The sequence below is a fragment of the Cebus imitator genome, unplaced genomic scaffold (assembly GCF_001604975.1).
Source record: "Cebus imitator isolate Cc_AM_T3 unplaced genomic scaffold, Cebus_imitator-1.0 Scaffold231, whole genome shotgun sequence".
In the NCBI taxonomy this organism is placed as follows: Eukaryota; Metazoa; Chordata; class Mammalia; order Primates; family Cebidae; genus Cebus; species Cebus imitator.
In genome coordinates, this window is record NW_016107546.1 from 446,813 (window position 1) to 470,920 (window position 24,108).

Below are 24,108 nucleotides of genomic sequence, written 5' to 3' on the forward strand. Positions count from 1 at the left end.
TGCAGGTAAAAGTGATTTTGCAATTTGAAAAATTCATCTGAAATTTAGTAGAAATGTATGGACAAAGCTGGCTTTTTTTTTTCCTCGACATGTTTAGTTTGCAGAACTTGGTAAGTGTAAATGCTATTCTTTGTTAGAGATCTATTCCATAGTTTTAAATTTGGCTTAAAGGAACCAAACAATTGACTGAATTTCCACTAAATACTTTCTGTGTTGATAATATAGGGCAGTCTGACATTGACTAGGACAGTTCCAGCCCTTAAAAAGCTATTGGCTATGGCCAGACATGGTGGTTCATACCTGTGATCCCAGCACATTGGGAGGCCGAAGCGGGCAGATCACTTGAAGTTAGGAGTTCAAGACCAGCGTGGCCAATATGGTGAAACCCCATCTCTACTAAAAATACAAAACTTAGCTGGGCATGGTGGCACACGCCTGTAGTTCCAGCTACTCAGGAGGCTGATGCAGGAGAATCGCTTGAACCCAGGAGGCAGAGGTTGCTGCAATCTCAGATTCTGTCTCAAAAAATAGAAAAGAAAAGAAAAGCTATTTGGTAACCTAAAGAAGACATTTCTGAGAAAAATTATTTTATTTTATTTTATTTTATTTTAATTCACCATGTTGGCCAGGCTGGTTTTGAACCCCTGTCCTCAAGTGATCTGCCTGACTTGGCCTCCCAAAATGCTGGGATTATAGCTGTGAGCTACTGTGCCCGGCCCTGGAAATTTCTATTAAGAAAATATCTCAAGACATGGGAAAAAGAGTTTTCCATAAAGATTATTATTGCAGCATTATAATAAAAGCTAAAAATTAGAATTGCCTAAATATCCACCAATAAGAGAAAGAGTTAAGGAAAACAGTATAGTACTTGGTAGAATATTATTCTGCCATTAAACATTTTTTATTGTTAAATTAAGTTTAGCTTAAAGCTGCCTCTTTGTAAGCTCAGAAACCTTGGTCTCCCTACATAGTGACCTGTAACCTAACTGGACTGTAAATAGACTATAACCTACTCTTTTAACAAGTAACTGAGTCTAGCCAATCACAGAAGCCATACTTCAGCCACTTGCAAGCAGCCAGCTGTTCAGACTGTTCAAATAAGTCAAACACTGAGCTTTAACCAATTTGGCTGTTTCTGTACCTCACTTCTGTTTTCTGTTACTTCACTTTCCTTTTTCTGTCCATGAATCCTCTTTCACTGTGCAGCAATGCTAGACTCTCTGAACTTACTCTGGTTGGGGGCTAGGAGGACTGCCCAATTCATGAATTGTTCTTTGCTTAAACTCTGTTAAATTTAATTGGCCTAAAGTTTTTCTTTTAACTAATGTTAAAATAAAATTATTACATATACTTCATATATAATAATTCCTTATTTAATATATGATTATTCCTTATGCATGATGGCATTCCTTATATGCCACCATGCATAAGGAATAATTATATATGAAGTATTAGTTAATAAAAACTAATGAGTGTATGTATGTGTGTCATAATAATGGTCAAGTATGTATAGGAAAAGAAAAATCACTTGACGGACTTAGACCAAATGTTAACGAATGTTATGTTTGGATGGCAGGATAATGAAATTCCCCTATCTACTTTTATATGTTTGCTAAATTTTCTGTAAGAAGTATATATTATTTCAATTTTAAAATTCCTTGTTCTCTATTCCTATGTTACCTATGCATACAAATTAGTTCTTTAGCAACTAGTTAGGAATGAACTATTGTGTCATATGTCACTTATGCATACAAATTAGCTCTTTAGCAACTAGTTTGGAATTAACTATTAAATTAATCACAAAGAAACAAAAGATATTGAGATGCTATTTGCAAGTTAAACTGTTGTCATTGTCTTCCTTCAGGATTCTCTTTCCAGTCGCTTCCGGCATTCTTCATTCCTTTGTGTATATCAGTGTTTCTCAATGGAGAGAGAGGAGGGGTAGAGATAGAAGATATTTTGTGCCTCAAGGGACATTTGGAAATGTCTGGGGATATTTCTTGTTGTCACAATTTGGGTGAGGGGTATGACTGGTTGCTACTAGCATTGAGTAGACGTCAGGGAAGCTGCTAAACATTCTACAATGCACAGGGCAGCCTCTCACAACAAATAATTATCTAGTCCCAAATGTCAATAGTTGCTGAGGTTGAGAAACTAGTATTATCTAAACTTCCATAGGATATCATTTGCCTTCTCTCTGAAGAATTTTCTTTAGCATTTCTGGTAGTTCAGGTCTACCAGGGACAAATTCTCATAGTCTTTGTTGTTTTGAAGTATTTCCCCTTCATTTTGGAAAGATATTTTTGTTCAACATAGAATTCTGAGTTGGTGGGTTTTTTTATTGCTTTAAAGATATTGCTCCATTGCCTTTGGCTTACATAGTTTCCAATTATTTTCTTTCTTTCTTTCCTTTCTTTTCATTTTTTTCTTTCTTTTCAAGGTAACAGCTTTATTTTCATTGATATTTAGTTTACACACATTTTTGCAATTAATATTAATTATACAAAAAATATAAAACATGACATTTTAAAATAGAACTGTGGAATAGTTTGACTTTTGTCACTACTATATGTAAGTACACATGTTTATTCATAAGCTAAAAGGAAATTCAAATGTATGTCATAATAGGAAAGAGCATTTTACTAATTTAAGCGTTTTTTTTTTTTTTTTCTGTCAACCTCTAACCATTTGCTTACTTGAACTAATGGGATATGGTTTGGCTGTGTCCCCACCCAAATCTCATCTTGAATTGTAGCTCCCATAATTCCATGTGTTGTGAGAGGGACTCAGTGGGAGATAATTGAATCAAGGGGGTGGGTCTTTCCCATGCTGTTCTTATGATAATAAGATCTTGGCTCACTACAACCTCCACCTCCCAGGTTCAAGCAATTCTCCTGCCTCAGCCTCCCAAGTAGCTGGGATTACAGGCATCTGCCACCATGCCTGGCTAATTTTTGTATTTTTAGTAGAGACAGGATTTCGTCATTTTGGCCAGGCTGGTCTCCAACTCCTGACCTCGTAATCAACCCACCTCGGCCTCCCAAAGTGCTGGGATTATAGACATGAGCCACCATGCCCAGCTGATCTGATGGTTTTACAAAGGAGAGTTCACCTACATATATCCTCCTGCCTGCCACGATGTAAGGCTTCCCTTTGCTTTTTCTTTGTCTTCTGTCATGATTGTGAGGCCTCCCCAGCCATGTGGAACTGTGAGTCAATTAAATATCTTTCCTTTATAAATTGTCCAGTCTTGGATATGTCTTTATTAGCAGCATGATAATGGACTAATACAGTAAATTTGTACGGTTAGAATTGGGTACTGCTGTAAAGTTATTTGAAAATGTGGAAGAAACTTTGGAACTGGGTAACAGGCAGAGGCTGGGACAGTTTGGAGGACTCAGAAGAAGACAGAAAAATGTTGGAAAGTTTGGAACTTACTAGAGACTTGTTAAAGGGCTTTGACCAAAATGCTGATCGTGATATGGACAATAAAGTCCAGGCTGAGGTGGTCTCAGATGGAGATGAGGAACTTATTAGGAACTGGAGCAAAGGTGATTCTTGCTATGTTTTAGCAAAGAGACTGGTGGCATTTTGCCCTTGCCCTAGAGATCTATGGAACTGTCAACTTGAGAGAGATGATTTAGGGCCTCTAGCAGAAGAAATCTGTAAGCAGCAAAGCTTTCATGAGGTGAGTTGGGTGCTGTTAAAAACATTCAGTTTTATGTATTCACAAAGATATAGTTTGGAACTTATGTTTTAAAGGGAAGCAGAGCATAAAAGTTCAGAAAATTTGCAGTCTGATGATGTGATAGAAAAGAAAAACCCATTTTCTGAGGAGAAATCCAAGCTGGCTGCAGAAATTTGCATAAATGACGAGCCAAATGTTAATTGGCAAGACAATAGGGAAAATGTTTTCAGGGCATGTCAGATGTCAGGGCAGCCCCTCCCATCACAGGCCTGGAGGCCTAGGAGGTTTCCTGAGCTGGGCCTAGGGCCTTGCTGCTTTGTGTAGTCTTGGTAATTGGTGCCCTGAGTCCCAGGTGTGGCTAAAAGGGGCCAATGTAGAGCTCAGGCCATTGCTTCGGAGAGTGTAAGCCCCAAGTCTTGGCAGCTTCCACACTGTGTTGAGCCTGCAGGTGTACAGAAGTCAAGAATTGAGGTTTGGGAATTTCCACTTAGATTTCAGATGATGTGTGGAAGTGCCTGGATGTCCAGGCAAAAGTTTTCTGCAGGGGCAGAGCCCTCATGGAGAACCTCTGCTAGAGCTATGTGGAAAGGAAATGTGGGGTCAGAGCCCCTACACAGAGTCCCCACTGGGGCACTATCTAGTACAGCTGTGAGAAGAGGGACACGATCCTCCAGACCCCAGAATGGTGGATCCACTAACAGCTTTCACCATGCACCTGGAAAAGCTGCAGACACTCAATGCCAGCCTGTGAAAGCAGTCAGGAGACGAACTGTATCTTGCAAAACCACAGAGGCAAAGCTGCCCAAGATCATGGGAACCCATCTCTGGCATCAGTGTGACCTGGATGTGAGTCATGAATCAAAGGAGATCATTTTGGAGCTTTAAGATTTGACTGCCCTGCTGGATTTCAGAATTGCATGGGGCCTGTTGCCCCTTCGTTTTGGTCAATTCCTCCCATTTGGAATAGGTACATTTACCCAATGCCTGTACCTCCATTACATCTGGGAAGTAACTAACTTGCTTTTGATTTTACAAGCTCATAGGCAGAAGGGACTTGCCTTGTCTCAGATGACACTTTGGACTGTGGACTTTTGAGTTAATGCTGAAATGAGTTAAGACTTTGGGGGACTGTTGGGAAGATATGTTTGGTTTTGTAATGTGAGGGCATGAGGGTTGGGAGGGGCCAGGGGCTGAATGAAATGGTTTGGCTTGTATCCTCAACCAAATATCATCTTGAATTATTACTTCCATAATTCCCATGTGTCATAGGAGGGACACAGTGGGAGGTAATTGAATCATAGGGGCCAGTCTTATCCATGCTGTTCTCATGATGGTGAATAAGTCTCATGAGATCTGATGGTTTTATAAAGCCACATTCTCCTGCACACATCCTCTTGACTACCACCATGTAAGATGTGCCCTTCCCCTCCTTTGCCTTCTGCCTTGATTGTGAGACCTCCCCAGCCATGTAGAACTGTGAGTCCATTAAACCTCTTTTGCTTTATAAATTACTCAGTCTTGGGTATGTCTTTATTAGCATTGTGAGAACTGACTAATGTGTAATGTTTCCATGGTTCATCTTGGTCACAGGCATTGACCAGCAAAAGTCTTTGCATTTCACAGATACATTAAAACCTACATTATCAACAAAATCCCAAGTAATTTTTTTTGATATTTTATTCTTTTTAAAATATTTTCAACTTTTGTTTTAGATTCAGGGGTACGTATGCAGGTTTGTTACCTGGGTGTATTGTGTAATGCTGAGGACTGAGGTACAATTGATCCTATCACCCAGGTAGTGAGCATAGCACTCAGTGGGTAGTTTTTCGACTCCTACTCCCCCTTACTCCCTCCCCTCTATAGTAGTTCCCAGTTTCTATTGTTCCCATCTTTATGTTTATGTGTACCCGAAGTTTAGCTCCCACTTATAAGTGAGAACATGTAATATCTGAGTTTCTGTTTCTGTATTAATTAACTTAGGATAATGGCCTCCAGCTGCATCCATGTTGCTGCAAAGGACATGATTTCATTCTTTTGTATGTAGTTTCTATTTCTGATCATAGTGTACCATTTTATTCTCTGGCTGCTTTTAAGATTTTTTTTTATCAATGGTTTTTTGATATTTTATTATGATGTGTGTTGAAGTTTCCTTTGTGTTTCTCTTGCTGGGGGTTAGTTGAACTTCTTGCATTGTGGGTTTATGGTTTTATTATCAGTTTTTGAAAAACTTCAACCATTATTTTTTCAAATATATTTTCTGCCAGCACTTCTCTTTCTGAAATCCAGTTATGCATTTGTTAAACACTTCATATTGTTTCATAGATCATTAAGACTACTAATTTTCTTCAGTCTTTTTCCCTCTCCAGTGCTTTGTTTTGTATAGTTCCTATTGCTATGTCTTCAAGTTTATCAACTTTTTCTTATGAATGATCTAATCTACTTTTAATCCCATCCAGTCAGTGTTTCATTTCAGGTATTGTATTTTTCATTTCTAGAAGTTCCCATTTGATTTGTTTTGATATTTTCCATTTCTTTCCTTATTATGTTCACATTTTCTTTTCTTATTCTTTTTCTAATTTTTTTGAGACAGAGTCTCACTCTGTTGCCCAGGCTGGAGTGCAAAGGCTTGATTTCAGCTCACTGCAATCTCTGCCTCCTGGGTTCAAGTGATTCTCATGCTTTGGCCTCCCAAGCTGGGATTACAGACACGCACCACCACACTCAGCTAATTTTTGTATTTTTAGTAGAGACAGAGTTTCACTATGTTGGCTAGGCCCGTCTTGAATTCCTGGCCTCAAGTGATCCTCCCACCTCAGCCTCCCAAAGTGCTGGGATCACAGGCATGAGCCACTGTGATCAGCCTATGTTCACATGTTCCTTTCAATCCTTGAACATACTAAGCATATTTATAGTAGTTCTTTAAAAATTCTTTTTTGTAGCTTTCATCACCTCTGTCATTTCTGGGCCTGTTTCTCATCCCTAATTTTTCTTTTGCTTTTGGATTATGCTTTCCTCTTTCTTTGCATATCTAGTAATTTTTTACTGAATGCTGAAAATTGTCAATTTTTCATTATTAAGTACCAGATTTTTTTAATTATTTAGAGGTTGTTGGACTTTATTCTGGTAGGCAGTTAAGTTACTTACAGGTCAGCTTAATCCTTTCAAGGCTTAAGGATTGTTGGAGCAGGTTTAGAATAATCATTACTCTAGGCATAGTTTATCCTTTTACTAAAGCTTTTGATGTCTCTACTAAATGTCCCAGATATTCAATGAAAAGCCCTCACTCTAGCTGGTTGGACTTGAACATCTCTCAGCCTCATATGAACTCGGAACTGTTCAGTTTACAATTCCCTAGTCAGTTAATTTTTGGACAGCTTCCTGGAATTTCACCTTCTACACGTATGGCTTAGTATTCAGCAACAGACTGAAAGGGTTCTCTATGCAGAGTTCTAGAATCCTTTCTTTGCATAGCTTCCTTCTCTTCTGTAAACTTCAGCTGATTCAATTTCCCAAATTTCAATGTCTCTTTCCTTAACTCAGAGAGATCATCTACTCTGCTTATGATTCCCTTTCTTGCTCCATGGCTTAGAAACTGCCTTCAGGTAGGAAATCAAGGTGATTGCAGGGCCTACATGATTTGTTTCCTTCTCTCAGGGACCAGAGCCCTGCATTGCCTGTTGTCCAGTGTCAGAAAACAGTTCCCTTGTATATTGTGTCCAATTTTCTAGTCGTTTATGATAGAAGGGTTAGTCTGGTTCTGGTAATTCCATCATAGCCAGTATTATATTTATTATCAGAAAAAAAACCTTTAAAATAATTAATAATTTTTAAGTATAAATAAAATTTCTGATCTGAGGTTATAAGCTATAATCTTACTGTAATATACTCTGTATTTTTGACTCATAACTTCAGTTTTTAATTAAAAAATTTTAGGCTCAGCTTTAGATAACTTGACAGACTTTTATGTCACTGCTAAAATTGTGTGGTAACTGAGAAATTAGCTTAAATCTATTTACTTGGCAACAGATCGTAACAACTTGGAAATGTCTACTCACGTTATTTAAATTTGAATATTATCTTGAGCTAGACTTCTATGTTTTTTTGAGATGGAGTTTCACTTTTGTTGCCCAGGCTGGAGTGCAATGGTGCAATCTCAGCTCACTGCAACCTCTGACTCCAGGGTTCAAGTGATTCTCCTGCCTCAGCCTCCCAAGTAGCTGATATTATAGGCACCTGCCACCATGCCCAGCTAATTTCAGCTAATTTTTGTATTTTTAGTAGAGACGGGGTTTCACTATGTTGGCCAGGCTGGTCTCGAACTCTTGACTTCTGGTGATCCACCCGCCTTGGCCTCCCAAAATGCTTGGATTACAGGCATGAGCCACTGCGCGCAGCCGAGCCAGACTTCTTAATTTTATGGTCTTCATGTAGAAAAATACATATTTCCAAAACAACCAGAGACTGATTTTCCTATTGTTAGTGTTCTTAAGACTTTATTCAGTCTTCCTTCTCTAAGTGCTTATTTTTCTTTTTGTTAAAGTATTACACAGAAAGAATTACCCAGCTGGTCCAGAGTAAATATTTATACATGCTTAGGTGGAAGAGGTTTTGCCAACACAGTAAGATCATTGAGCAACTTTATCCTCTTTACAAGGTAGGAAGTCTATGAAGAGAACCTCTGGGCTATTTTTTAATATTGAAACAAAACGGCCAATAAGCTTGTCAGTTTTTTAAAAGTCACAGCTAAAGATAGAAAATAAACTAATGGATGTGCCTTTTCACCTGTTCTACCAACGGCAGTAGGTAATGGTAAAGGTAATCTACTCATAAGAATGAGATTTGAAGGAAGTTTTGTATGAGAGGAAACACATTTTTCTTCATAGACTTGGCTTCCTCAACCTTAGGTAAAAATTTCAGAAGCTGACTCCAGTGCATATTCCTAAGCACTGACTCTTTGCTTAGAGTCTGTCTCCTACAAAGTCCTAGGAATATGACCACTGCCCTTATAAGTCAAATTTAGAATATGGAAGAACTTTGGGATTCAAAGGGCCCCTTTATTTAGACCCAAAACAACATTACCCTATGCTTGGAAGCAAATGATGCAGAGCATAAGGCTTGCAAATAATCAAGTTCTATCTTTGTATCTCTCTTAAACAGAAACAAGTTGGCTACATTATGCAGGAGAACAATGATGTCCTTCAGAGAGCTGAAAGATTATCTGTTGCTGGAGAAAACTTCCTCATGGGGAAAAACAATCCTCCTAACTTAGTGACACAGGAAGATCTTACTATTTACACAAAGTGGTTAGTGTGCCACCTGCACTCTCTCAGGACTGTGCACCACTACCTGCAGGTGTGTGAAACCCAGTGATGTGATGATGTGGTACCCTTAAAGGGATGATCAGTACATTGTTTTCTCATATCTGTCACTTAGTTTTAGATTGTCACTGTTTCAGGACTCCACCTGCCCTACAAATGACAGAAAAATAATGGACCATTGGATTTCTTCTTTGAAACCTTAGAAACCAACTTGTTTCTGTTTAAGAGAGATACAAAGATAGAACTTGATTATTTGCAACTTTTCTTTTGAAACTTTATTTTACTGAAATAATTAATTTAGCATTCTCAAAGATGTCTCTTTGAGATATGTACTGTTTCATATTTACTCTGTAAGTTCTTGTCTTCATCATTTTGTTCAGGATTTATGCTCTCTGATTTATATCTACTTTTTAAATATTAGGCAATGCTCAATGAGGGTCTAATATGTGCCAGGTACTTGTCCTAGGAATGCAGCAAAGATACGGCCTTTGCTAAAAGTAACTGGGTCCTAGGCTGGTAGGAGATGGGTAGGTAAATATTCAACTGAAATACAATGGGGTAAAAAACAACAGGATATGTGTAAGCACAGGGTAAAGAGTGTCACAGAGAGGCCCTAAGTCAGGCTAGAGGCATCAGAAAGGAGGAGCATGATCACATTTCCATTTCAGAAAGATTTTCTACCAACATCTTTTCCTACTTCTCTGCCTTAGCTCAGAGACACCATCACCCACGGAATTGCCCAAATCAGAAACCTGGCCATCATCCTGGCTTCATCCTTTCCCCGTACCCCAGAAAATACCCCATAAAATCACGATGGGCTTTATCTCTGATACATTTCTCACCCAGTCACATGGTGTTATAATGATCTGCTTGTAAGCCTGGATCTTCTAGTAAACCATGAGCTCGTTGAGGTTGTATCCTGTCTTATTCCTCTTTGTATCCCCAGCACCTGACACAGTGCCTTGTTCATTTTGGGTGCTTGATCAAAGTAGACCTGTCTGGAGGTTAAGGCCATTCACAGTCAGTAACAGTACTAGGTCTCCCAGCTCCAAATGGAGCCCCTCATCATTGGACAGGGGCTCCACCTCTACTTCTCTTCTCTCCCAAAGCAAAGGGCTGCTCCTGAATCTGAGTCTGGAAACTTCTGTGAGAACTGTGTTGATATTTGGCCTCTTGGTCTTGCCCTTCTATAGGCCCTTTAGTATTTGCCAATCTCCCAAGTGCTGAATGTAGCTGCCAACCAAGTCCTTGAAGTTGGTCAGGAAAATGAAAAGGTCTGTGTCAATGATATTGACCCTGACATTCAGTGTTCTGCATCTCCTAACTCTGTGGATACCAGCATTTTTGGTAAGAAATTAGTCTTCTTTCCCCAGGGTAATGTGGAGCAAAGAAGATTATAATTTTAGACTTACGCTGGTTGTCCCATGCTCTTGCTAAAAATTGTTCTATATACTTAAAGGTATATATAGAATGTATAAATATACTTCCATATATATATATACATTCTATATATACTTTTTATATTCTTAATAAACAAGTCTTAATTTAATATCTTCTGATGGGAAAAAGGAACAAACACTTTTTTAGATATGTTTTAATCTCTATCTTTATAATTAGCAAATTAAGAGTGAGAGAAAAAGATGGAGTTGAAGTCAGCAGTACTGGGCTCTAGGCTTGTTCCTGTCCTGGCTCCCTGTGGCCTGCAGTTCATCTCCTTGGGCCTCTATTTGGTCATCTCCATAATAAATCTTTCAGAATCAGTGATCTCCAAGGCTCCTTCCAGTTTTAGTTATTTCTATTTCTATTTATTATTATTATTTTTTGAGACAGAGTCTCAGTCTTTTGCCCAGGCTGGAGTGCAGTGGTGTGATCTCAGCTAACTATAACCTTTGCCTCCCAGATTCAAGCAATTCTGCTGCCTCAGCCTCCTGAGTAGCTGGGATTACAGGTGCGCACCACCATATCCAGCTAATTTTTTGAATTTTTATCACAGACAGGGTTTTGCCATGTTGGCCAGGCTGATCTCCAACTCCTAACCTTGTGATCCACCCACCTCGGCCTCCCAAAGTGCTGGGATTACAGGCGTGAGCCACCATGCCCAGCCCCAGTTTTCATATTACATAAATCTAAAATAATTTCCTCATCTGAATCAAATTAATGCAGTTTTCCTGCCCTTACCTTGTGTTACAGATGACTAAGAAATCTGACAAGATTTCTACTACAAGTGACATTCTTGCTTGGATGCACGGAGTGTCCCCGGAGTGCCTGGGTGAGGCAGCCAACCCTGGCTGTGGGGCATCTGAGAAGGCTTCTTGAAGGAGGGGAGTCCAAACTGGGCCCTTAGAGATAAGGGGGAGTCAGCCAGGTGAAAGCAGATGAAGTTTTCACCTTCTTCTAATTTGTTGGTTAAATTTATAAATAATATTTTTCATTTACCACAAAGGACTATAGGCAATTCTGTTCCAAGTCATTCCCAAAAAGGTCATTTGGGTTTCTCCTGTAGGCTGTGAGATGGCAAGGAGTCCTTGTTGCCTCTTACCAAAGCCCAGCTCCAAGGATTTGTCAGATCAACCTGGCCAAGTAGGGTGCAGACTATAAATTGTGGCAGAAAATGTTGTGAAAGGAGCAGAATGGGCATCCCATCAGGAGAGGAGCTCCTACTTCCAGCTCCTACTTCCATTTTCTCTCCCTTACAGTATTCATTGGTCTTAGTGCTCTTGATTCTGGTTTTCTTCAGGGCCAATGAGAACAGAAGTTGCTTTTGTCCTGCCCCAACACACAACAGAAACAGGAGAACTGAAACCTCAGATGAAGCTCCTGCTCTCCCATTTCAATATCCCATGTGACATGGAAGAGCTAAGGGACTCTGCTAAGGAAATGGAATTTTTTCCTCGGTATTCGATATATTGTTTCTTAATACAAATATAGGTGTTCATGAAAGAAAGCACTGGTATTTGCCACAAAGTTACACATTTTACTACCAACGATTGTTTCTAGAGTGATCATATAAAGTAGTAATAGATGAAATTTTGATTAGCAGTTGGGAAGTACTTCCTCTGTAAGAGTAATGGGACCCTTAAATAGTGAACCCAGATGATTGCAGAATTTTTACAAAAAAAATCTGTTTTTCTGCAGAATTTTAAGCAAAAGTAGTGTACAGTCTATAGTAGATGATGTAAAGATTTGGCAAATTTGCATGGCAGAGTTGTCAATTATCCAAAGCCCTCCAATTCTCAAAATGTATTGCAATAGCTCTTCTTATTGACAAAATGCTTTATATTATTAGAGAGTACATTGTGTAGTGATGTTTAAAATCATGCAGTCTTCTCTGCTATAACACAGTGTTGTACTTCCTGAAATAAAAACAACTCATATTATCAAAAGCCATGTTAAAACTTGTTTCAAAGGGGGCCAGGCATGGTAGCTCATGTCTGTAATCACAGCGCTTTGAGAGGCTGAAGCAGGGGATCACTTGAGCCCAGGAGTTCAAGACTAGCCCAGCTTGGGCAACATAGTGATACTCTGTCTCAAAAACAAACCAACAAACCAACAAACAAAACTTGTTTCAAAGGGAAAAATAGAACTATACTATAGGTAAATAGCTTCAGATTTTTTTTATTATATTTTAAGTCCCGAGGTACATGTGCACATCTTGCAGGATTGTTGCATAGGTACACACATGCCATGGTGGTTTGCTGCCTCCATCCCTCCATCACCTACATCAGGCATTTCTTCCAGTGTTATCCCTCCCTAACATGCCCACCCCCACTATCGCTCTCTTAGCCCCTCACCCCCCCAGCAGACTCCAGTGTGTGACATTCCTCTCCCAGTGTCCTTGTGTTCTCATTGTTCAACACCCACCTATGAGAGAGAACATGTAGTGTTTGGTTTTCTGTTCTTGTGTCACTTTGCTGAAAATGATGGTTTCCAGATTCATCCATGTCCCTGTAAAGGACATGAACTCATCTTTTTTTATGGCTGCATAGTATTCTATGGTGTATATGTGCCACATTTTCTTTATCCAGTCTATCACTGATGGGCATTTGGGTTGGTTTCAGGTCTTTGCTATTGTAAACAGTCCCGCAATGAACATATGTGTGCCTGTGTCTTTATAATAGAATGATTTATAATCCTTTGGGTATATATCTTGCAATGGGATTGCTGGGTCAAATGGTATTTCTATTTCCAGATCCTTGAGAAATCGCCACACTGTCTTCCACAGTGGTTGAACTAATTTACACTTCCACCAACAGTGTAAAAGTGTTCCTATTTCTCCACATCCTCTCCAGCATCTGTTCTCTCCACATTTTTTAATGATCACCATTCTAACTGGAGTGAGATGGTATCTCAATGTGGTTTTGATTTGCGTTTCTCTAATGACCAGTGATGATGAGCATTTTTTCATATGTTTGTTGGCCACATAAATGTCTTCTTTTGAAAAGTGTCTGTTCATATCCTGCACCCACTTTTTGATGGGGTTGTTTTTTTCTTGTAAAAACTGTTTTGTTTTGTTTTTTTTCTTGTAAATCTGTTTTACCTCTTTGTAGATTCTGGATATTAGACTTTCGTCAGATGGGTAGACTGCAAAAAAATTTTTTCCCATTCTGTTGGTTGCTGGTTCACTCTAATGATAGTTTAATTTGCTGTGCAGAAGCTCTTAAGTTTAATTAGATCCCATTTGTCTATTTTGGCTTTTGTTGTCAATGCTTTTGGTGTTTTGGTCATGAAGTCCTTGCCTACACCTATGTCCTGAATGGTTTTGCCTAGATTTTCTTCTAGGCTTTTTATGGTGCTAGGTCTTATGTTTAAATCTTTAATTTATCTGGAGTTAATTTTAGTGTAAGGTGTCAGGAAGGGGTCCAGTTTCTGCTTTCTGCACATGGCTAGCCAGCTTTCCCAACACCATTTATTGAACAGGGAATCCTTTCCCCATTGCTTGTTTTTGTCAGGTTTGTCAAAGATCAGATGGTTGTAGTTGTGTGGTGTTACTTCTGAGGCCTCTGTTCTGTTCCATTGGTCTGTATCTCTGTTTTGGTACCAGTACCGTGCTGCTTTGATTACTGAAACCCTGTAGTATAGTTTGAAGTTAGGTAGTATGATGCCTCCAGCTTTGTTCTTTTTACTTCGGATTGTCTTTGCTATGTGGGCTCTTTTTTGGTTCCATATGAAATTTAAGGTGGTTTTTTTCAGTTCTGTGAAGAAGGTCAATGGTAGCTTGATGGGGATAGCATTGAATCTATAAATTACTTTGGGTAGTATGGCCATTTTCACGATATTGATTCTTCCTAACCATGAGCATGAAATGTTTTTTCCATCTGTTTGTGTCTTCTCTTATTTCGTTGAGCAGTGGTTTGTAGTTCTCCTTGAAGAGGTCCTTTACATCCCTTGTAAATTGTATTCTTAGGTATTTTATTCTTTTTGTGGCAATTGTGAATGGGAGTTTGCTCATGAGTTGGCTCTCTATTTGTCTGTTATTGGTGTATAGGAATGCTTGTGATTTTTGCAGATTGATTTTGTATCCTGAGAATTTGCTGCAGTTGCTTATCATCTTAAGGAGATTTGGGGCTGAGACAATGGGGTCTTCTAGATATACAATCATGTCATCTGCAAATAAACCAATGAGAACAAAGATACAACGTACCAGAATCTCTGGGACACATTTAAAGCAGTGTCTAGAGGGAAATTTGTAGCACTAAATACCCATATGAGAAGTGATGAAAGATCTAAAATTGACACCCTAGCTTCAGATCTTTAAAATATTTTTTTAATATTTTAAATAAATGCTAAACAGATGGGGTCTCGCTCTGTCACCCAGGCTGGAGTACACTGGTGCAATCTTGGCTCACTGGAAACTCCGCCTCCTGGGTCCAAGCGATTCTCCTGCCTCAGCCACACCTGGCTAATTTTTGTATCTTTGGTAGAGATGGGGTTGCCAGATTGGCCAGGCTGGTCTTGAACTCTGGCCTCAGGTAATCCGCCTGCCTTGGCTTCCCAAAGTGCTGGGATTACTGGGATGAGCCACCATACCTGGCCAAGCTTCAGATTTATAATGGCAAAAGTTTCAATAATAAAGATTTTTGTAGCTCTAGCTGTATATTATTTGGAAGTATATATATTTGCTAGGTAAAAATGAGAAATTGATGGATCAAACAAAAACAAACTGAAAATTAAGAAACTGATGGATCCAAACAGGTAAAAATAAGATCTGAATGGTTTTGAATGCTCTTCAAGTAAGAAGTAAGCCGCCGTCTGTGCTATCACCTTTTGCTTGACTTTGAAATTTCACTTGCATTTGCATTTGTTCTAGCATATGCCAAAATTGTGTGTGTGTGTGTGTATGTGTGTGTGTGTGTGTGTGTGTGTGTGTGCATGCACGTGTTTGAGGCAGAGTCTTGCTCTGTCACCCAGGCTGGAGTATAGTGGCTCGATCTCCGCTCACTGCAACCTCTGCCTCCCACATTCAAGCAATTCTCCTGCCTCAGCCTCCCGAGTAGCTGGGATTGCAGGCACATGCCACTACATTCAGCTGATTTTTGTATTTTTAGTAGAGACAGGGTTTCACCATGTTGGCCAGGCTGGTCTTGAACTCCTGACCTCAAGTGATCTACCCGCCTCAGCCTCCCAGAGTGCTGGGATTACAGGTGTGAGCCACTGCGCCTGGCCCAGGATGATTTTTGTTAGTATGTAACACAGCCTCTTTAAGCTCACTGAAACCAGTGGTATCCATGTCCTCTTGTTTCCTTGAAGGTGATGATGTTTAGCTTTTGCCTTTCTTTTTATGCCACCAGCAGCACTGTCTCCAGCAGAGTGTTTCTGTGGGGGTGTCCTCACCCTAATTATCATCAAGGATTATGATAGGCAAAACACAGAATCAGAATATGGTGGTGTTTAAGTAGAACCAAAATAAATAAAAGTTAATTATAGCCCAGGAGACTATTATTAATGATAAACAGGAGAACATGAGTCTGGCGGAGCACTCCAATAAAACCACGTTGCTCCCAAAGAACAGCTTGTCTCCTTTTTATGGTGATGATTTCTACTTTCAATTTGCTTATGACAGTATTATGTGAAATACTAATCGTGTTCCAAGATAACCAATCACATTACACCAACTTTTTTGCGTAGGAAGAGCTCCTATGTTTAGGTGCTGTTTATTCTGATATTCTAATGCCTGAGAGCAGGGTCAGCAAATGACAGCCCTCACCTGGTTTTTTAAGATAGGTTGTTTTGGAATACAGCAGTCTTAAGTTCATTCAGGCTACTCTAACAAAATACCATAAACAGAGTGGCTTATAAACAACAGAAATGTATTTCTTACAGTTCTGGAGGCTGGAAAGTTCAAGATTAAGGTAGTCTGATCTCTGGCGAGGGCCCACTTTCTGGCTCACAGGTGGTGCCTTCTTACTGTGTCCTCACGTGGTTGAAGGGCAAGAGCCTCTCAGGCTTCTATAAAGGCGCTGATTCTATTCGTGAAGGCTTCACCTTCACGACCCAGTAAGCTCCCCAAATTGCCTGTCCTAATACCATTGCCTTGGGGCTAGGATTTCAACACATGAATTTTGTGGGGACACAAACATTCAGACCATAGCAACAGCCATGCCTATTCATATATGTATTGTCTATAGGTGCTTTCACACTACAACAGCAGACTTGAGTATTTGTGACTGAGACCTTATGGTCTGTAAAGGCTAAAATATCTACTGTCTGGCCCTTTAAGAAACTGCCAAGCCAGTCATAGACCGGCACACTATCTCGCTGAACTTCCTTCAGTGATGGATGTGTTCTGCTTTTGCACCATCCCATGTTAACCACTGGTCACATACACTAGTAGTTATTTGAGCACTTGGAATGTGGTTAGCACAACTGAAAAACTAGATTTCAAATTTTATTTCATTGTAATTAATTCATATTTCAATGCTAAACAGCCACATGTGGCTAGGGGCCAGAGCACTGAATAGCACAACCTCAGAGGTACCAGCATTAAGTGGAAGAACCTTCAGCTCTGTGACTCACAAATGTTCTCACTCATTCCGGAAACCTTTGTTGAGGCCCAAGTATGTGTCAGCACTGGTCAGTTCTTACTGCGTGTATGTACCTGTGCACACATGAGTGGTAAAATAACATAACAAAATTTACCATTTTAGCCGTTAAGTGTTTAGTTCAGTGGTGTTAAGTACATTCACATTGTTGTGTGGACATCACCATGTGTTGAGTTCTTGACATTCATAGTCTATGAATGGGGCTCACCATGTAGTGAGGAAATCCTGACACAACGTGGCAAGCACAGTGATGAAGGCACCACCACAGAGACCCAATCTTAAGGGAAGATGGAATGTTCAGCATTTTGACAGTAGGAATCGATGCCATAGAAAGTACTTGTAGCCTCGGTCTGAAAGTAAGCTATGAAGGGAATAGGTTGAGATGCCTTAAAGAGTTTAACAGATTCTAGCATCTGGACTCCTCTCTAGCTACATCCTCATAAGGCCTCTGAAAGCAGGATTTATTTAATCTTTAGATATTCTATAATAGTTTTATCAGGTGGTTGGAAAAAGTGAATGCATTTCCAAAGTTGGACAATTTACTTCTCATTTATATTTAGGTTCCAGTTCAAAATATATATAAATAAATACATTAATATATTTCCAATCTCTGGAGCAGACATTCAGAATAAGTAATATGCACAATTATGGTAATGAGCTGACTGAGAACATGCCCCACACAGATATGCTTTTTAAGTTCCTATCACTATCACAGAGTTGTGTTTTATAAATTAATTTGATTCCAAGGCTATTTCAAAGACAATCAGTAGCTGTTTTTGAAATTGCCCACTCTCTGAGACTTTTTTCCTGGGTTCCACTTCTCTCTTCATCCTGTTTAGGTTTCCCAAAAATTTCAAAACATCTTCATGGAGCAACAGAGAATGCAAATATTTCCAGACTATGAAGCTGCAATGGCTAAAGCAGATAATTTGGGTTTGGCAGGACCCAGTATGACCCTGAAAAAGAGAGCCAACTGGATTTCCTTCATAAAGGTAAAGAGACTCGTGGTGATAGTCATCTGTCAGTGATGTCAGCAGTGTCACAGTGTCGTCTAAGCAGGTCAGGCAGCCTGGCAGCAGCAGGTTTATGTGGTCCCTGTTGTCCCCTCTCCTTAGTGCCCTCAGCAAACCGTCCTCTTCAACTAGGGGAGATGCTTTCCTGTCCTCAGGGGAGGCAACTCTGAGAACCTGGCTTTGTGAGCCACAGTCTCCCAGCTCTTTGCCTGCCTTGGCTCTATGTTGAAGTTCGCTATGCTGATCTTCCTTCTCTGAAGGTTCTCCAGATGCCTGTACCCCACTCTAATGGGCCCAAAGTCCCTGCTTATTACTAATGATCTCAGATACTTGGCAAGAACTAAGCTTAATATCCAAGGGTGTAATTGACTTGCGTAAATCCAACTGTTGAGTCAAAAACTATTTGATACATAGTGTATGTCAGGTATGGCCCTTTGTGCTGAAGATAACACAATTCACAAACAATATGCAAGTAAGCAAACGAAATAAGATTGTTTTAGGTGGTGCTAGGTATGATCAATTCTCATTATTCGAGGTAGTTTTGTTCTAGAAAGTCATCATGAACACTGAGTGAGCAAATATTGAATCGTCACCCCTAGGGGAAATAGGGTTCTTTCCTGTGAACCTCTTGTCTGAACACTTATCAATATATAACTGTTTTACGTGTGTTTCTGTTGAAAGACATCTTATTTTAAATATATTGTTGATTTATTAACATTGAACTAATGACTAACAGCACTATAAATTCATGCCCAAATGAACCTTATCTAACACATGTATTTTTTCCAAAAGGCACAGAACACAGTCTTCTTATGCTTAGGAACTTTAGACATTACTTTGGCACTACACATGGGGACCATTTTCAACAGTCAAATTACCACCAAAAAGCACAAAAATGTGAAGAATGTAGTTCTAAGGGACCATGAAAAGGATCCTTGTTTGTAATATGTGAGCAGAAACAAGAAGGCCAAGTGTTGCCTTGTTCAAACTTAGTTGGGAATATGCCCACTAGGTAACTCAAATTTTCACCTGCACACACTTATGAGTGACTATGAAAGCTCGACTAGTATTGAGTTTTGGGTCACAAAAAAATGTTAGGTAGCAGGCAAAAGCACAAATGTGGAATCCACAAACAACAAGGATTGCTTGTATTATGAAAAAAGGGAAAATCTTGTATGATTATTTTAGTCTATTCAGGCTGCTTTAACTAAATACCATAAACTGGGTAGCTTATAAAGAACAGAGATACATTTCTCACAGTTCTAGAGGCTGGGAAGTCCAAGATTAGGGGACCAGCATGGTCAGGTTCTGAAGGGTCCTATTCCAGGTTGCAGACTTCTGACTTCTCCCTGTATCCTCACATGGTGGAAGAAAAAAACCAAGCTCGTCCAGGTGTGGTGGCTCATGCCTAAAATCCCAGCACTTTGGGAGGCCAACGTGGGCGGATCACGAGGTCAGGAGATTGAGACCATCCTGGCCAACGTGGTGAAACCCTGTCTCTACTAACATACAAAAATTAGCCGGGCGTGGTGGCACATGCCTGTAGTCCCAGCTACTTGGGAGGCTGAGGCAGGGGAATTGCTTGAATCTGGGAGGCCGAGGTTGCAGGGAGCCAAGATCGCACCACTGCACTCCAGCCTGGCAAAAGAGTGAGACTTCATCTCAAAAAAAGAAAAGAAAGAAAGAAAAAAATCAAGGTCTCTCAGGCCTCTTTTGTAAGGGCATGAATACTGTTCATGAGAGCTCTACCAACATGATCTCATCACATCCCCAAATTTTATCACTAATGCCATCACCTTGGGGGTTAGGTTTCAACATTTAAATTTTAGAGGAACACATTCAGACCATAGCAGTGAATAAAGATAGACTGAGACAAATCAAAGATCACTCCTAGGTCCATCTAGTGCTTGAGGAACACGGTAGTCCATGTAAGGGAAGCCTGACTTTCTGTTTTAGATTGTTGCACTTGACATTCAAGTATAGATATGAAAGGAGTAGTTGGATATAATAGGCTGGAATTTAGGGCTGAGATATAAATTTGAGTGTTAATGGTATTTACAGCAACAGAACTGATTTTTGAAATCCAGTTTATTAATATAAAATATTTTTTGGAGATGGATTCTTGCTTTGTTACCCAGGCTGGAGTGCAGTGGCACAATCTCAGCTCACTGCAACCTCTGCCTACCAGGCTCAAGTGATTCTCCTGCCTCAGCCTTCTAAGTAGCTGGCACTACAGGTGTGGGCCACCACCCCCAGCTAATTTTTGTATTTTTTTTTAGTAGAGACAGAGCTTCACCATGTTGGCCAGGATGGTCTCCATCTCCTGACTTTGTGATGTGTCCACCTCAGCCTCCCAAAGTGTTGGGATTACAGGCGTCAGCCACCGCTCCCGGCCATGAAAGCTGTTTTAAATGTGGTGTCACAAGGAGTCTGTGGGTGAACTTCTCTTGCCCTGTAAATAAAGTGCAATGACCAACTCTGATGGATTTGGGGTCCCTGCTGCTTGTGGTTGGTATAGTGTCATTCCAGATGCATTTCATAGGCAAGGCATTAACAGGAACTGGTGCTTCTCTCTCCTTCAGTGAATTTGTGAACCCATGAAGACCCTTTCCAAAACCTCACTAGTCCTAGCCAATCTAGCAACCGTGGCCAGATATCATTTCAGAAGGTCCTTGAATCTCTTTGCTTGCAACTTTTATTGAGAATCATTCTGTTATGTTGTAACTTTATGTGAACATGTTTGTCCCCTAGATCAAGCCAAAATATGATCCGTGGCAAAAGAAGCTTTTGACTAAATTAAAAGAATGTAGAAGAACAGATGTGTTATTGTAACTCCAGGAAGTTTTTCAAGGTGAGAAAATAACCAAGCTTCCTTGTAGATAAGATTTTTGCTAAAATCATTCTCAAAATATGGAATTTTTCTTTCCCTTTTTAAAAATGTTATCTTGGATTCACTGTGATTGTTTTATTTGAAACTTTCTTTCCTTCCTTCCTTCCTCCTTTCCTTCCTTCCTTCCTTCTTTCCTTCCTTCCTTCCTTCCTTCCCTCCCTCCCTCCCTCCCTTCTTTCTTTTCTTTCTTTCTTTCTTTCTTTCTTTCTTTCTTTCTTTCTTTCTTTTCTTTTCTTTCTTCTTTCTTTCTTTCTTTCTTTCTTTCTTTCTTTCTTTCTTTCTTTCTTTCTTTCTTTTCTTTCTTTTCTTTCTTTCTATCTTTCTTTTTTCTTTCCTTCTTTCTTTCTCCTTCCTTCCTTCCTTCCTTCTTTCCTTCTTTACTTTCTTTCTTTCTCAGAGTCTCTTTCTGTCGCCCAGGCTGGAGTGCAGTGGTGTGATCTTGGCTCACTGCAACCTCCGCCTCCTGGGCTCAAGTGATTCTCCTGCCTCATCCTTCCTAGTAGCTAGGATTATAGACATAGGCTACTATGCCCAGCTAATTTTTGTAAATTTTTAGTAGAGGCGGGATTTTACCATGTTGGCCAGGCTGATCTCAAACTCCTGACCTCAAGTGACCCTACCACCTTGGCCTCCCAAAATGTTGGGATTATAGGCATGAGCTACCATGCCAGGCCTTATTTAGAACGCTTCAACATAATTTCCACACTTTAAAAATCCTGTTAGCTCTCAGTAGAGAATAAAAAATTGTCAAAAAGCTGGATTTTAGGGCCAGGCACAGTGACTCATTTCTAGTTTTATTCCACTGAGGTGTGAAAAGATACTTAATAGAATTCCAGCACTTTGGGAGGCTAAGGCAGGAGGATTGTTTGAGCCCAGGAGTTCAAGACCAGCGTAGGCAATAAAAAAAGACCCTGTCTCTACAAATTCTTTTTTAAAAAAATTAGCCATGTGTGGTGACACACACCCGTAGTCACAGTTACTTGGGAGGCTGAGATGGGAGGATTGCTTGAGCCCAGGAGGTCAAGATTGCAGTGAGCCATGATTGCGTCACTGCACTCTAGCCTGGGTAAGAGCATGAGACTCTGTCTCAAAACAACAACAACAACAACCAAAAACAAAACCCCCAAAACTGGATTTTAGTCCAGCTTTAACACCAACTCTCTGTGTGATACTGGTCTAGTTGTGTAACCTCCTTGAGCCTTAGTTTCTTCATCTGTGAAACAAAATATTAAACCAAATTATCTTTTAAAATATTTTCATTGACAAAAATTGTACATAATTATGGGATACAAAGTGACATTTTGTTATATACAATTTATAATTATCAAATCAAGGTAATTAGCATATCTATCTTCTCAAACATTTATTATTTCTTTGCCCTGGGAACATTCGAAACCCCTTTTTCTAACTATTTGAAAATATACAATAAATTATTGCTCGCTACAGTCACCTTACAGTGCTGTGGAACACAAGAACTTATTTTCCCTATCTACTGATAATTTTGTATCCTTTAAATAATCTCTCCCTATTCCACCTACACCGTTCCCAGCCTTAATAATCGCTATTCTACTTTCTACTTCTGAGATCAACTTTTTTAGTTTCTGAAAATGAGTAAGAACATGTGGAGAACATGAGTAAGAACATGTTTTTATCTTTCTGTGCCTGGCTTATTTCATTTAACATAAAGTGCTCTAAGTTCATCAATGTTGCAAATGACAGGATCTCATTCTTTTTATGGCCAAATAGTATTCCATTGGATATATATAACACATTTTCTTTATCCATTCATCTGTTAATGGACACTTTTATGTTGCTTATTGTGAATAGGCCTGCAATAAACATGGGAGTACAGATATCTGTTCAATATACTGATTTCCTTTTTTTTTTTGGATTTATACCCCATAGTGAGATTGCTGGATCATGTGGTAGTTCTATTTCTAGGTTTTTGAGGGACCTCCATACTTTTTCAATAATGGCTATGGTAATTTACAGTTCAACAGTGTATGCAAATTTCCTTTTCTCTGCATCCTTGCCAGAATTTGATTTTTTTGTTTTTGTCTTTTTGTTAATAGTCATTCTAACTGGAATGAGATTATATCACACTGGGGTTTTTTTTATTTGCATTTGGTGATTAATGATGTTGAGCATTTTTCATGTGCTTGTTGGTCATTTGAATGTCTTCTTTTGATAAATATCTATTTAGAATCATTTTCTCAGTTTAAAATCCAATTATTTGTGTGTGTGTGTATGTGTTTAGTTTGATATAATCCCATTTGTCTATTTTTGCTTTTGTTGCCTATGCTTTGGAGATTATATCCATAAAATCTTTTCTTAGACCAATGTCCTGAAGTGTTTCTCCTTATAGTTTCTTCTAATAGTTTTATAGTTCAGAGTCTTATATTTAATCTTTAATCTATTTCGAGTTGATTTTTGTATATGGTGAGAGGTAAGGGTTTCATTTTTCTGCGTATCCAGATATCCTTATCCAGCCCCATTTATTGAAGAGACTGTTCTTTCTGCAGTGTACGGTTTTGGTGCCTTTGTTAAAAATCAGTTGACTATAAATATGTCGATTTATTTCTGGATTCTCTGTTCTGTTTCATTGATCTATGTACCTGTTTTTATGCCAGTACCATGCTGCTTTGTTACAGCATATTTATAGTATATTTTGAAGTCAGATAATGTGATACTACCAGCTTTGTCCTTTTAAGTCAGGATTGCTTTGGTTGTTTGGGTCTTTTGTGGTTCCATATATATTTTAGGATTATTTTTTCTATTTCTGTGAAGAATGTCAGTGGTATTTTGATAGGGATTGTTTTGAATCTGTGGCTCAATTTGAGTATGGTCATTTTTAACAATACTAATCTTTTCAATCCATGAACATGGTATTTCTTTCAATTTTTTTGTGTCTTCTTTCATTTCTTTCATTGGTACTTTTTAGTTCTTATTGTAGAGTTCTTTCACCTGCTTGGTTAATTGTATTCCTATGTAATATTTTTCATAACTATTGAAAATGTAATTGCTTTCTTTTTTTCTTTTTAAGCTAGATTGTTATTGGTTTAATAGAAATGCTAATACATTATGTATGTTGATTTTGTATCCTGCAATTTTACTGAATTTGTCTATCAGTTCTAAGAGTTTTTGGCAGAGACCTTAGGTT

General features: G+C 39.2%; 1 long non-coding RNA gene across 2 annotated transcripts; it reads left to right on the forward strand.

Annotated features, from left to right (window-relative positions):
- Positions 1–8,231: 8,231 nt before the first annotated feature.
- LOC108281725 lies at positions 8,232–20,903 on the forward strand. 2 transcript variants are annotated; one of them, XR_001816092.2, is made up of 6 exons: positions 8,232–8,342; positions 8,846–9,040; positions 10,200–10,353; positions 11,197–11,371; positions 17,885–18,104; positions 20,810–20,903. It is a non-coding gene; the product is annotated as an uncharacterized LOC108281725 (long non-coding RNA). The 2 variants fall into 2 exon arrangements; XR_005195291.1 differs by having other exon boundaries at positions 17,885–18,037.
- The last annotated feature ends 3,205 nt before the right edge of the window (positions 20,904–24,108 follow it).